This window comes from Cricetulus griseus (genome assembly GCF_003668045.3).
Source record: "Cricetulus griseus strain 17A/GY chromosome 1 unlocalized genomic scaffold, alternate assembly CriGri-PICRH-1.0 chr1_1, whole genome shotgun sequence".
NCBI lineage: Eukaryota > Metazoa > Chordata > Mammalia > Rodentia > Cricetidae > Cricetulus > Cricetulus griseus.
Genome location: NW_023276807.1, coordinates 117,146,830 through 117,159,210, shown reverse-complemented (window position 1 = coordinate 117,159,210; position 12,381 = coordinate 117,146,830). Strand labels below are relative to the sequence as shown.

The following is a 12,381-nucleotide window of genomic DNA, read 5'->3' as shown; positions in this document are numbered from 1 at the left end:
TCCAAACTACAGTAACATTGACAAAATCTCCGTACCACTCAGTGTGATTATTTACTGAATACACCCCACAGAACAGAATAAACATGCTTTTGGCCACTCTAAATTGAGGGTTGACTTACTTTTAATATGGTTATTACATGTATCTTTCTGGAATCTTAAAGCTGTGTGAATTATGAATTTTCTGGATACAGCCAATTTACTTTGTGAGTTCAGTACTATTCATTCTAATCATTGGGAATGGTTCTTTCCCAACACTTGGGTTTCTTCTCTATGTGTTATTTTCAAACTCTGGTTAATAATCCATAAGGAGTCTAGAGATTACTGGATATTGTTTGTACATTTTTCTTGTTCTTGATGACTCAATGAAAAGTTGCCTAGGCCTTGCCAGACTCTAAGATTTCTATAAGTCAGCAAGGCCACCAGAGTTTCTATTCCTTCCCAACAAATTCCTTCTGGAATTTCAGGAGCTCAATGCACTAATTCTCTGTGTCTGAGAGATCATTAACATTTGTTGATACTCCATGTTCTCAAAACTGTTATCTCATAAAATTTTTAGTTTTTTTGTTTATATAAGAATATAAATTTTCTATGTTACTATGTCTTTTCCACAAATTACCACAATTAAATGTTTCTCTTAATATGTGCTGTGAAAATAGAATAATTTCATTTAAAACAACTTATACCACCAATAAGAAAAAAAATCAGTGTGTGGGAAGGGTATTGTTAAACGCATAACAAAATATTTAAATATAAGCTCAAATTTCCAGTTACTTTAACATTAATGATTTGTGTCCCAAAATTTGACATGTTTTTGTGCACTCTTATAATTCGATCTTGCCCATGGAGTTACTCTGGCCCTCAGTGTCTATGCCTCATCATTTCCCCACCTCTTAGCTTCTCTGTCTTGTTCACCATAGACATTCAACAGTGAGTAGTCACAGAAACAGTGAGCAGCACAAATCTGGGCCAAGCTTTCCTTGCCACTTTGACCAAGGGGTCATTATCATTCCTTTGTATGTTAAAAACTCCAGTGAAAAGGTTTTAATAAACACACACACACACACACACACACACACACACACACACACACACACACACAAAACTCTGGTTTGTGGATAAACATTTTTCCCCAACATCATATTATAATGCTGAAGGTAAAACTCAAACTTTGAGTGTACTTGTTATATCTACCTTAAAGGTTTGTTACAATAATTGAAGAAAATTATGTAGACTGTCTAGGATCTGCAACATTCATGATTCTTAAAAACTGGGCATTGTTTATTATTATTAATTAATATATATTAAACTGATTAAGTACATGACTATTGAGTTCTAGTCCTACCTAATTATTAGAAGAAATTAGACCATTAAACTAAATTATATAAGTGGCAGCTTTTTTTGAGTTTGCCCATTAACTGTCTTGTTAAAATAGCTACTTTAGCAAATAATATGGAAGGAAATGCAGAAAAATTTATATTTTATAAAACTAAAATTTTGTTACCTACATATCTATCCAGATCTTTCCTCTCCCACCACCAAACTTCATTAACAGAGCCTGGATTGCTCTTTCATGTCCTGTGTATGTCATTGCATAACTTCTGTCATTCCCCTGTCCTTTTAAACTTCCAGTTGAGCTCTTCAGGATTGTAAGGTTAGAACATCTGTGTTCCAGTACGGAAATTCATTGCTAGCAAATGGCTTTTTCAGAAACATGGCTTTGATACTCCTCCATGGTTGTGAAGACCTTACAATGTTTGTTCATTACCTATTGAATAGAGTTTGAATTGCTCTTCCTGGCACTTAATGTGGCAATCAATAGACTTACCTTGACATATAAGTCAAATAGTATTTATCAAAATGCCTCACAGTGGTATTTTCTCCTTAATGTGCCCTTCATATTTTTCTTTAATTTCCACACTTTTTAATAGGTCATAATAAAGTTATAATAATGAAAACATTTATTATACAATGTGTGCTACCACAAAATGAAAGAAAATTAGGATTTGGAGAATATGCAGTTGGTGGATAATAATTTTGCCCAAGCACCTTAGATTGATCTGTAGAAGAAACTGTGAAGGGGCAGAGGTATTCTATATATATGTATCTATAGAAAGAGATACTGAAAATGAGAAAGGCTTTTTTGAAAGCACCTAAGTAGGGACATGAAGTGTAAATATGTGTGAACCACATCAAAGAAACTTCTAATATAACTAGATAAATATTAGCAAGTTATAGTACATAAGAATTTGGTCTTTAGCGCAAACCCCTGGAAATGATTATAAAGACTGGATCTTAGTCTGAATGAAGAAGGTGCAGAGATGAATATGGTATCACTGACATTGTAGAAAATCCACTGATTGACATGTTGGAGATATAGATTGTGGATCAAGGGTGGAGATCATCTTGGCACTACTGTTATAATCTGGGGAGAGATCACACTATCTGAGCTTCAGTTTGGGAGAAGTATCACATCATAGATTTATTCTGAAGATAGAGTTATGTGATTTTTGCTAGTGGGTAAGATGTGATATATGAGAGCAAAAAGGTCAGCAATATCTCTGAGCTCAGCAGACTGAGCAACTGCTAGGATAAAGTTGTCTTATGCTGACATGGGCAATTATGTTAAGACATTTTTAGAGGGATTAAACAAAACTCCACAAAAGATTTTATATTCATGATTTGTGTAATAAATCTGTGACAGGTGTGACAAGTATGGGAGTGTGGCATTTCTCTGAGAGTGTAAGATTGAAGTGAAATATTTGGAAATGTCAACCTGTAGACTAGAAGTTTGGCATCCAAGAAGTTTTACAAAGGTTTGATGGGGTGACCAATTTCACCAAAAACTGCTTTGTGACAAAGGAAGGCAAAACAGAATCTTTTTCATTTTTCTGTATTGAGATCCTGTTCAGTCTTGACAGGAAACATTTAGGGTGAAATGAGAAGGGTTAAAAATTAATCAGAGTATATTATAAGATTACAGAGATGCAATTCCTATCATTGATGGATTTATGGATTTAGTACATAAAGAACTGAAAGAAATTGTGAACACAATGATTTGATATTCACAGAGAAAATGGAAAAAGATATAAAAATGGTTGCTGTGCAACTAAAAAATCTTAGTATTGTTCATAATAATAGCAATGAAATTATTTAGTCAAAAATTATGGAAAATTTGATGATTCTGTAAGCGGGCAAACTTATAGAAAAATAAATATCTAAATAAATAAATCATGCTTGAAGAAGCAGAAAATGGCAGAATTCCTACGGAGAGAAAGTATGGAATTTTGCAATATAATTGGTAAAATTAAAAGTGAAACAAGGCCTTAGGTGTGTCCCCACTTCATTTATCTATAATAATAAGTGGAGTCCCAGAGGGAGTTCTGTAGCTAAAAATGTGTTGTCCAAGATTATATGTTGAAACCATAATGCCCAATGTGATGTCATTTACAGATGGAGTCTTTACAAGGGGATTAGATCAGATCACAAAGCTGGCCTCCATGATGCAGTTAGTACCCTAATAAACAGTTTCATATCTCTCCCTTTACATGTGAAAGCAGAGCAAAAGGGCAACTTCTACAAACCATGGAAAGAGCCCTCATCAGAACAAAAACATGCTGTGCCTCTGAATATGGATTTACCAACCTCCAGAACTGAGAAAAAAATCATTTCCGCTTATCTGAGGCACCCAGTGAATGGTATTTCTATAGGAAACTATTAAAATTGAAGTAAGGGCCAGAGATGCATATGGGAACCTAGGAGGTTACTAGGCAAATTCATAATTTTAGGAAATGATTAGTGATGCTAACCTCCTATTATGATCTTTGGGCTTCTTTATTGTATCTATTATTTATATTTTTTATATTTTCGAGACAGGGTTTCTCTGTGTTACTTTGGAGCCTATCCTGGCACTTGCTCTGGAGACAAGGCTGGCCTCGATCTCACAGAGATCTGCCTGCCGCTGCCTCCCGAGTTTTGGGATTAAAGGCATGCACCACCAATGCCTGGCTTACTTTTTCTTTTTTAATTTTATTTTTATTAATTAATTCATTACTTTTCCCCCCAGCCCCAGCAGAAAGTTTCCCATCCTTCCTGCCTTTCCTTCCTGACCCTCCACCCAACTTTCCCTTTCCCATCCATCCACTCCTCCTTTCTTTTCAGAAAAGTGCAGGCCTCCCACGTGTATCAGCCAACCATGAAATATCAAGTTGCAGTGAGACTAGTCACCTCCTCTCTTATTGAGGCTGTACTAGGCAACTAAGTAGGAGGAAAGTATCACAAAAGCAGGTAACAGAGTCAGAAACAGGCCCTTATCCCTCTGTTAGGATTCCCACAAGAAGACCAAGCTACATAACTGTAACATCTTTAAGAGGGCCTACATCGGTATCATGCAAATTCTCTGTTTGGTTTTTCAGTGCCTAACCCAATTGTCATCAGATAGGCTTCACTCAGCAACTGATGGAAACAGATGCAGAGACCCACAGCCAAACGTCTGGTGGACCTTGGGGAATCCTATAAAAGATGGGGAGGAAGGATTATGGGAGCCAGATGGGAGCTGACTAAACCCAGAGAATCAACTGACCTGGACTAATAGGGGTTTGCAGTATAAACATTTTTGTTTGTTTGTTTGTTTTTGAGACAGGGTTTCTCTGTGGCTTTGGAGGCTTCCTGGAACTAGCTCTTGCAGACCAGGCTGGTCTTGAACTCCCAGAGATCCTCCTGCCTCTGCCTACTGAGTGCTGGGATTAAAGGCATGCACCACTCACTACCACCCGGCTTCAGTATACAATTTTAACCACCAAGTCATCTCCTAATTTTCATGTTTAAGTTTTTAAGGAACAATAAGTTCTGTGAGATGATTTTTTTCCTGTCATAATTGTTCTAACAATGTTAATAAAAATTAGTCATTTTAGATTGATATACATAATTCCTGGAACAATTAAAATATTAACTGGATACTCCTTGCCTTCTTTAACAAGTAGATTGTTAGGCAGACATAAAACTCTATCATGACAAGATTAGAATAAGTTGAAAGATGTAACTTCAATGTTCTAGTAATAGGCTTTAAATCTTACATTCATTAGCTTGTGTGCTGACTAACAAGAAGTAATGGCTAGCTTGGGGCTTCTTTTTTCAAAGCACCCAAGTCAACAGATTGCCTTTATTTCAAGCTTCTTCCTTAACAGCTTATTAAGAATGATACTCTGATTTATGTCTGTGTCTCTCCTAGAAGAGAATTACCAACTAAGGGGCTTATATATTTAAACTGATCCAGCAAAACTCTCATCAATCTTCCTATTGAATGTGTAAGCAAACACACCATTTTACAGTATCAGTCAGAATAATAGCTAGCTTTGTCATGCTGTAAGTGCTTATTTTGTTGTTACATTCACATGAACATGTATGTTCACACACATATCACCCAATTTATACTGCATGTTCTTCCAAGACAACAGGTCTTGTAAACAAATTTCTAACATCTGGGTTTAGTCTGCAGGTTGAGAACAGGTGAGGTCAGCACGCAGTCAAGGAGGACCCTTATGCATCAGTATGAATAGGAGTTTTGCAAGTGACCCAACATTTATGCTTTCTTAACTGAGCTCATACTTTTTATCCCATCTCATTCTAAACTATATTCACAAAGTATCTGGCAGACAAACAGTCAAGCTATGTTCTGTTTAATACTTAAAAATCTTCAAATCTACTTCCCATTTTCACTAACTCTCTACATCCTAGATTCCTCCCACAGCTCTTTAACTCTTAGAACCAGTGGGTTCTCTTCAGCCTCTCTACACTGCAGTGGGAAAAGTCTCATACCATTACTGAGGTTTACAAAGCAAATAGAGCCATTAATGGATATAAAAAATGCCCTCCACCTACAAGGATAACATGAACTGACAATCCAGGCAATGGTGGGAAGGATAACCTAAACACCCTTCCCCAAAAATGAGATTGATGACTACTTTTTATGCTATCCTAGAGCCCTCATCCAGTGGCTACTGGAAGCAGAGGCTGACATATACAGATACACACTGAAGTGAACTCTGGAACTTAGTTGCAGAGAGGGAGGAATGAAGATCTAAGGGGTCAGTACCAGGCTGGTGAAACCCACAGAAACAAATGGCCTGAACAAGAGGGAGCACATCGACCCCAGACTGCTGTCTTGGAGGCCAATACCAGAGTGATCCAGACCCCAGAACATGAATGTCAATGAGGAGGGCTCTGCACTCTCGGGGGCCCCTGGTAGTGGATTAGTATTTTTCCCTGGCATAAGAAGGGACTTTGAGAGCCCATCCCATGTGAAGGGATGCACTCTTGGCCTGGGCACATGGGAAAAGGCCAAGGCCAGGCCCAGGATGATGTGGCAGACTTTGGGGAGCCCCCATTGAGGGCCCTACCCTGCCTGGGGAGTGGAGGGTGAATGGGGTGGGGGTAGGTCAGGGGTGAAAGAGGAGGGGTAGGGTGAGGGGAGGGAGAGGGAGAAGGGATTGACATGTGAAACAAGCTAGTTCCTAATTTGAACTAATAAAAAAATTAAAAATCAAAAAATAAAAATGCCCTTCATTGTATTACAGTTTGCAGATTGATTATGACAGGCAGTTCTATCTGTCCATATCCTCCATATAAATAAATCTACAAAACTTAGACTCTTTGATTTCCATGAATATAAAACAAAATACTACCAAATCATTTGTATTGCTTGTGCCTATGAGAGATGCCACTGTATTGCATTAGGTATTTATATGATATTTTCAACAGAGAAGCAGATATAAGCAATTAATGACTGCTGAAAAGGTAGAGTCAGTCTCCTTCAGGGATAATACCACTGATAGGTTATCTAATCCCAAGCAGTCAGCCCTAAACATATACAATGTATACCTACAAATAACATCAAAAGAGTTCATTGTACTGTATTTGAATATTGTGTGTGTGTGTGTGTGTGTAAAGAAGAATATGGTATAGATCTGAGATCTGAGATGCAATGGAGGCTTGGGGAAAGTTGGAATAGGAGAAGGAGGGAAGGAAGTACTAATGAAATTCTTAAAAGAAAAAAATTAATTAATGATGAAATGAAATAAAATCTTATTATTTTATTCTCCTTCCCCTTCTTTTGTCTTTCCTTGCTTTTTTGTTGTCTTTTCCTATTTCTTATGGACCCAAGCCATAAATTTCTATTCATGTCTAATTTAAAGTAACTAATCTCTCTCTCTCTCTCTCTCTCTCTCTCTCTCTCTCTCTCTCTCTCTCTCTCTCTCTCCCCGTTTCTCTGACTTCACTGCTATCAGCTTTACTAGACTCCAGGGCCCAATTCCTTGACAAGGTTAACATCCTTCTAACAAGGATGCTCAAGCCAAATATTAAAATATTGTTTTTCACTTACTTATGGAAAGGCTCCATTCTTTTCATGCCTCATGTAGACATGCCATACTCAAGGCAGACAAGTAGACAGAAAGGAAGGAAAGAAGAAAGAAAGGAGAGAGAGAAATGATGGAAGGAAGAAAGAGAGAGAAAGAAAGAAAGAAAGAAAGAAAGAAAGAAAGAAAGAAAGAACAATAAATCTTCATCTTTGCGTCTACTCAATCAAATATCTTGAATTTCTTAGACTATTTCAAGACTACTGTGTCTCCTTGGGCATTCCATTCCAGTCCTTTCTCTTTTCAGCCAGATATTCCTCTCTTAGCACCCAGCTAAAACCTAATTTCTAGGAAAATTGAGACAAGAATTTAGGCTCTGTTCATGTGGTTGTAGAGCCATGTCTTGGAGTGTCTTCCAACAGTTAAAATACTGGAAAGAAATTCTGCAGTCACTATACTCTTTTTAGAATATGGGTGACTTTCCTACTTAATATACATTTCCTAGGGCAAACCTTGTATAAAAGGCTTTAATTCGTACTGAATGCATAAATACATGAAGGAAAAGAGAAAATGCAAAGATTTTGCTAAATTTCTGGGTCCAACACTATAAAATCTTTTCTCATTCACAACCAGCATTTTTATTCTAACTAGAGCTTTTTATATAATCTTAACAATTAGTATATTTACAGTTCAAGAAAATTTAAAATTTGAGGACCAAGAAATAATTACTTAATATGGACACGTATTTAATTCTTCATAAGAAAGATATGCTTCAAGTAAAGTTTTTGAAAGATGTGGTTCTAATCAAATTAGTTATTATTAACACAATATACTAAAAGACAATTTCATTCTCCTCTTTCCTTAGTATAGTGAAATTAAACATTGTAGAAGCAGTGCAGTTCTACAGCCAGCAATATATGAGTGTTATCAAAACAGAGAGATCATTCATATTGCTGCTCAGAGACAAATAAAACAATATAGCAAATTGAATTGTGCTGTCCTTCTCAATAGGACCAAATTGCATGGTCTGTGCTGTGGCCTGTTACTCTGCTTGGCCTTTCTTAATGCTGTTTGCTTCTTTGTTTCATTTCTTCTTCTCCAAGATTATCGCACATTCAGAAGGGAAAAGTCATTGAATAATGCACTTTGTAGAATGTCTTACCATTTGTTAAATTATGTTAAATATCAAATTTGTTACATTATGTTAAATTAAAATAATCAGCTACATATTGTGAGGATACAATGTCATACATAAATGTGCCCAGACATTGGAAAACACACAGCTACTATTATTGAGTACATACATATTTCCTTGATAGAAGAAAACTGTGGTGTTATTTGATACCTTATTTAATTGAATGTCAACATTAGAAATTTCCAGGTTATAAACTCCATTACTCATATTTCTGTCTAATAGATATACTAACTTCTGTTGACTCAGACATATTCTATATTTTTAATCCCCAAAAGTTGCCATTTAGAGATAGAGATTTTTTTCTTTCTTATAATAAGCATTAGGGAATATATCGTTTTATGCCTAAAGGAAGATAAGACAATATAAAAATATAGAAGTTGGAGTGGAGTTAAGTACTACATTAAAAATTAAGCAATTAGGCAATGATTTCTCAATTTACATACTGTAGAGATAATGATCAAGAAAAGTTTGATGTCTTGTTTTATATTACTTTTATTTGAATTAAAAACTATCTTATTTTACATACCAATCCTAGTTCCCTCTCCCTCCTGTTCTCCCAAACCCCCTCCATTGCCCCATTCCACCCCCTCCCATTGACTCCTCAGAGAGGGTGAGACCTCCCATAGGGGATTATCAAAGACTGCAACATCATTTGAGGCAGGACCTAGGCCCTTTCCACTTTATATAGGCTGAGACAGAGTATCCCTCCATAGGGAATGGCCTCCAAAAATCCAGTTCATACACTAGGGATAAATACTGGTTCCACTGCCAGAGACCCCATAGACTGTCCAAGCCCCACAACTGACACTCATGTTCACGGGACCTAGTTTGGTCTCATGCAGGTTCCCCAGTTGTCAGTTTGGAGTCCATGAGCTCCCACTCTCTCAGGTTACGTGTTTCTGGAGGTTTTCTCAGCATTGCCTTGACCCTTTTGCTCATCACTCCTTGCTCTTTACAACTGGATTCCAGGAATTCACCCCAGTGCTTACCTGGGAATCTCTGCTTCTTCTTCCATCAGCTACTGAATGAAGGCACTATGGTGGAATTTAAGGTAGTCATCAAACTCATTATAGGGGAAGGGCATTTAAGGTAGCTTAGATTGCTTAAATTCTTAGCTGAGGTTTACCTTGTGGATTCCTGGAGATTTCCCTAGTGTCAGGTTCTTGTTAAGCCCATAAAGGGTCCCTCTCCAGTTATCTCTTTCTTTGCTCTCCTTCTCTGTTATTTCTTCAACTGGAGCTTCCTGATCACTCATGTTCTCCTCCCCCATCCCCTTCTTCCCTCTTCTTTCTCCTACCTGTCTCCCCCCTCAAGCATGATCCCATTTACTCAGGAGATCCTGTCCTTTTCCCTTTCTCAGTAAGTTCATGTTTGTCAATCTTTGCATCCTCTTTGTTTCCTAGCTTCTCTCTAGGTGTTGATTGTAGGCTCTTTATTCTTTGCTCTATGTCTAATATACACTTATGAGTGAGTACATACCATGTTTGTCTTTCTGTGTCTGGCTTACCTCACTTGTGATGGTTTCTTCTAGTTCCATTCATTTACCTGTGTATTTCAAGATGTCATTGATTTTTATTACTGAGTAGTTCTCCATTGTGTATACTTACCAGATTCCCTTTATCCATTCTTCGGTCCAGGGGAAAAAGTTGAAGATTTTTGTCCCCTGGAGAAGGGGAAGGGTCACCATCTCTTGAGCAATTTGAGAACATGGGAAGAGGGGGGAGGAATCTACAAGAGTGAGAAGGGAAGAAAAGGAAGGATGCAGAGGTCATGAGGAAGCAGAAATTTTGAGTCAGGTGTAGATTAGAAGAAAGGACATATGACAGGTAGGATTTTAGTTGGGGGTTGGTAGAGGAGGAAGGGAGGGAGAATGGAACAGGGATCATCATGTAATTCAATCTTGTTTGTAATTCAATATATAAAAATAAATAAATATCAAAAAAATTTCAAGTTGTTTTATGAAAACAAACCGACTTAAAATGCCAAAGTTCACAAAGACATGACTTACATTTCTTGAAATCATTTTTAGTCTAACCTACAATCTTAAAGTTAAAGGCCACCATTTATGACACCAATTGAAAATACAGTTGTTAAAAGTTTGATGATAAATTTTGAGGAGTTAAAGGACTTTGATACCCAGGAGCTGTATACTTAATGAAGACAATAACAGAAAACATCAACCAAGGTCCAGATTGGAAAGATAGGGATACACTAACCAGTAATGTCTGAAGAGTGTAACAAAGGAACTATTTACAAAGGTGCAGGGAAACCATAAGGGAAACAATGATTCTCAGGAAAACAACAACATGACAAACTAGACCACCCTTAAACTGAGTAGAGAGAATTAATTACTTACTGGAGTGAACAGGGATTAGAGCAGTTGGTGGGAGAACACTGGAAAGAAACTCAAGCATGTGGTTAAGGGGCATAGCACACCTAACAGTATCCGTAATCCTGAAATGCACACTGTTTCTCTTCTTCCTTAACTCAAGTGAGTGCAATATGCAGGGCAACTTGCACTACCTAGTAGGAAAAGGGAACAAGAGACACTCCTTTCACTTACTTGGACTAAGGAGAGCATCAAGGGAAGGGTTCACAGTGTATCAGGACTGTTAATAATAATGACATCCAGTAACAATGCAATAAATGGAATGCATCTTGATAGAGCAAATCAAGGAAAAGACTAATTCATAACTTCCATTGTGATTAAAAGCAAATCATTTCCTGATTTTGAACAAGAAGTAAATAGTATTCAACAATATTTCAGTATCTTATATTAAATTCAGAAACAAGAATATTGTTACAAAGTCATCTTTGCTGTTGTTTGCTGTTTGCCAGAGGCTTCTCATGTGTGCACGCATGCCTCTGATCACAAATGTACCAGTGGTTCTATATAAATGTAGGGTAGCTGGGGGCTATATCTGTATACTTATATGACAAGAATTTGTAATGTCATCATTTTAAGAGTATGGTAGACCCTCTAGACTGTATCATTTTTGAGAGTGCACTTCTGTTAAGAATATAAACTCTATGCTGTTAGTGTAGTTAATTAATATTCTGTTCAACAGAACCTTGTTTCTTCATATCACAGTTCCTATGGTGTTTGTTGTATATGTACTTGTGTGCCTGTGCGTGTGGAGGTCAGAGGAAATTTGTGCTTGTCATAACTCAGATTACACACAGACACACACACACAGACACACACACACACACACACACACACAATATATATATATATATATATATATATATATATATATATATATTCTGTCCAATGAGCACTAGGTATGGTCATGTTGCTGCATCCCCAGAACTGCCACGCTTAGCTATTAAAAAATGTACTCTGATGATTTATCTTAGGTCCTTGTTCATGATAATTACTGGCTGACCCAACTCCTTGCCTCACTTTTAAGAAAGTTTTTGTTTAATAGAATGCAGATTCACCGAATCAGAAACATTTCTTCAGGTAATGGATTTTGGTAAGTTAATATATAACACAGTTAAATGGGGCTTCTTGCACTAAACAGACAGTATAATTTATGCATGTTGCAAAGAAGAAACTGATGATAATATGAATATGATAATATGACAACATATTGTAGCATAGCCTTGATATTTACTCCAAACTCGAGCGCATCCTCTAGTTAGGGGTAAAGCAAACACTTCTCATTTGTGTGGCTAATGGGCATATTTCTGTTCTGGTCCTGAGTGATTTTCTGTATGTTTGGCATTCATTGGCTCATCTCTTTGGAGAATCTGAGTTTTCCATATCCCGATGGACCTCATCAAGCTTATTGCTTTGCTTGAATCCAGACAAATATAGAAACTGCAAAG

At 37.0% G+C, this 12,381-nt stretch overlaps 1 protein-coding gene across 1 annotated transcript in view; it reads left to right on the top strand.

Moving 5' to 3' along the window:
• The window catches only part of LOC100755926 (Kv channel-interacting protein 4), a 496,502-nt gene that overhangs the window by 138,000 nt on the left and 346,121 nt on the right, over positions 1-12,381 (top strand). The gene's annotated exons all lie outside the window — the stretch shown is intronic.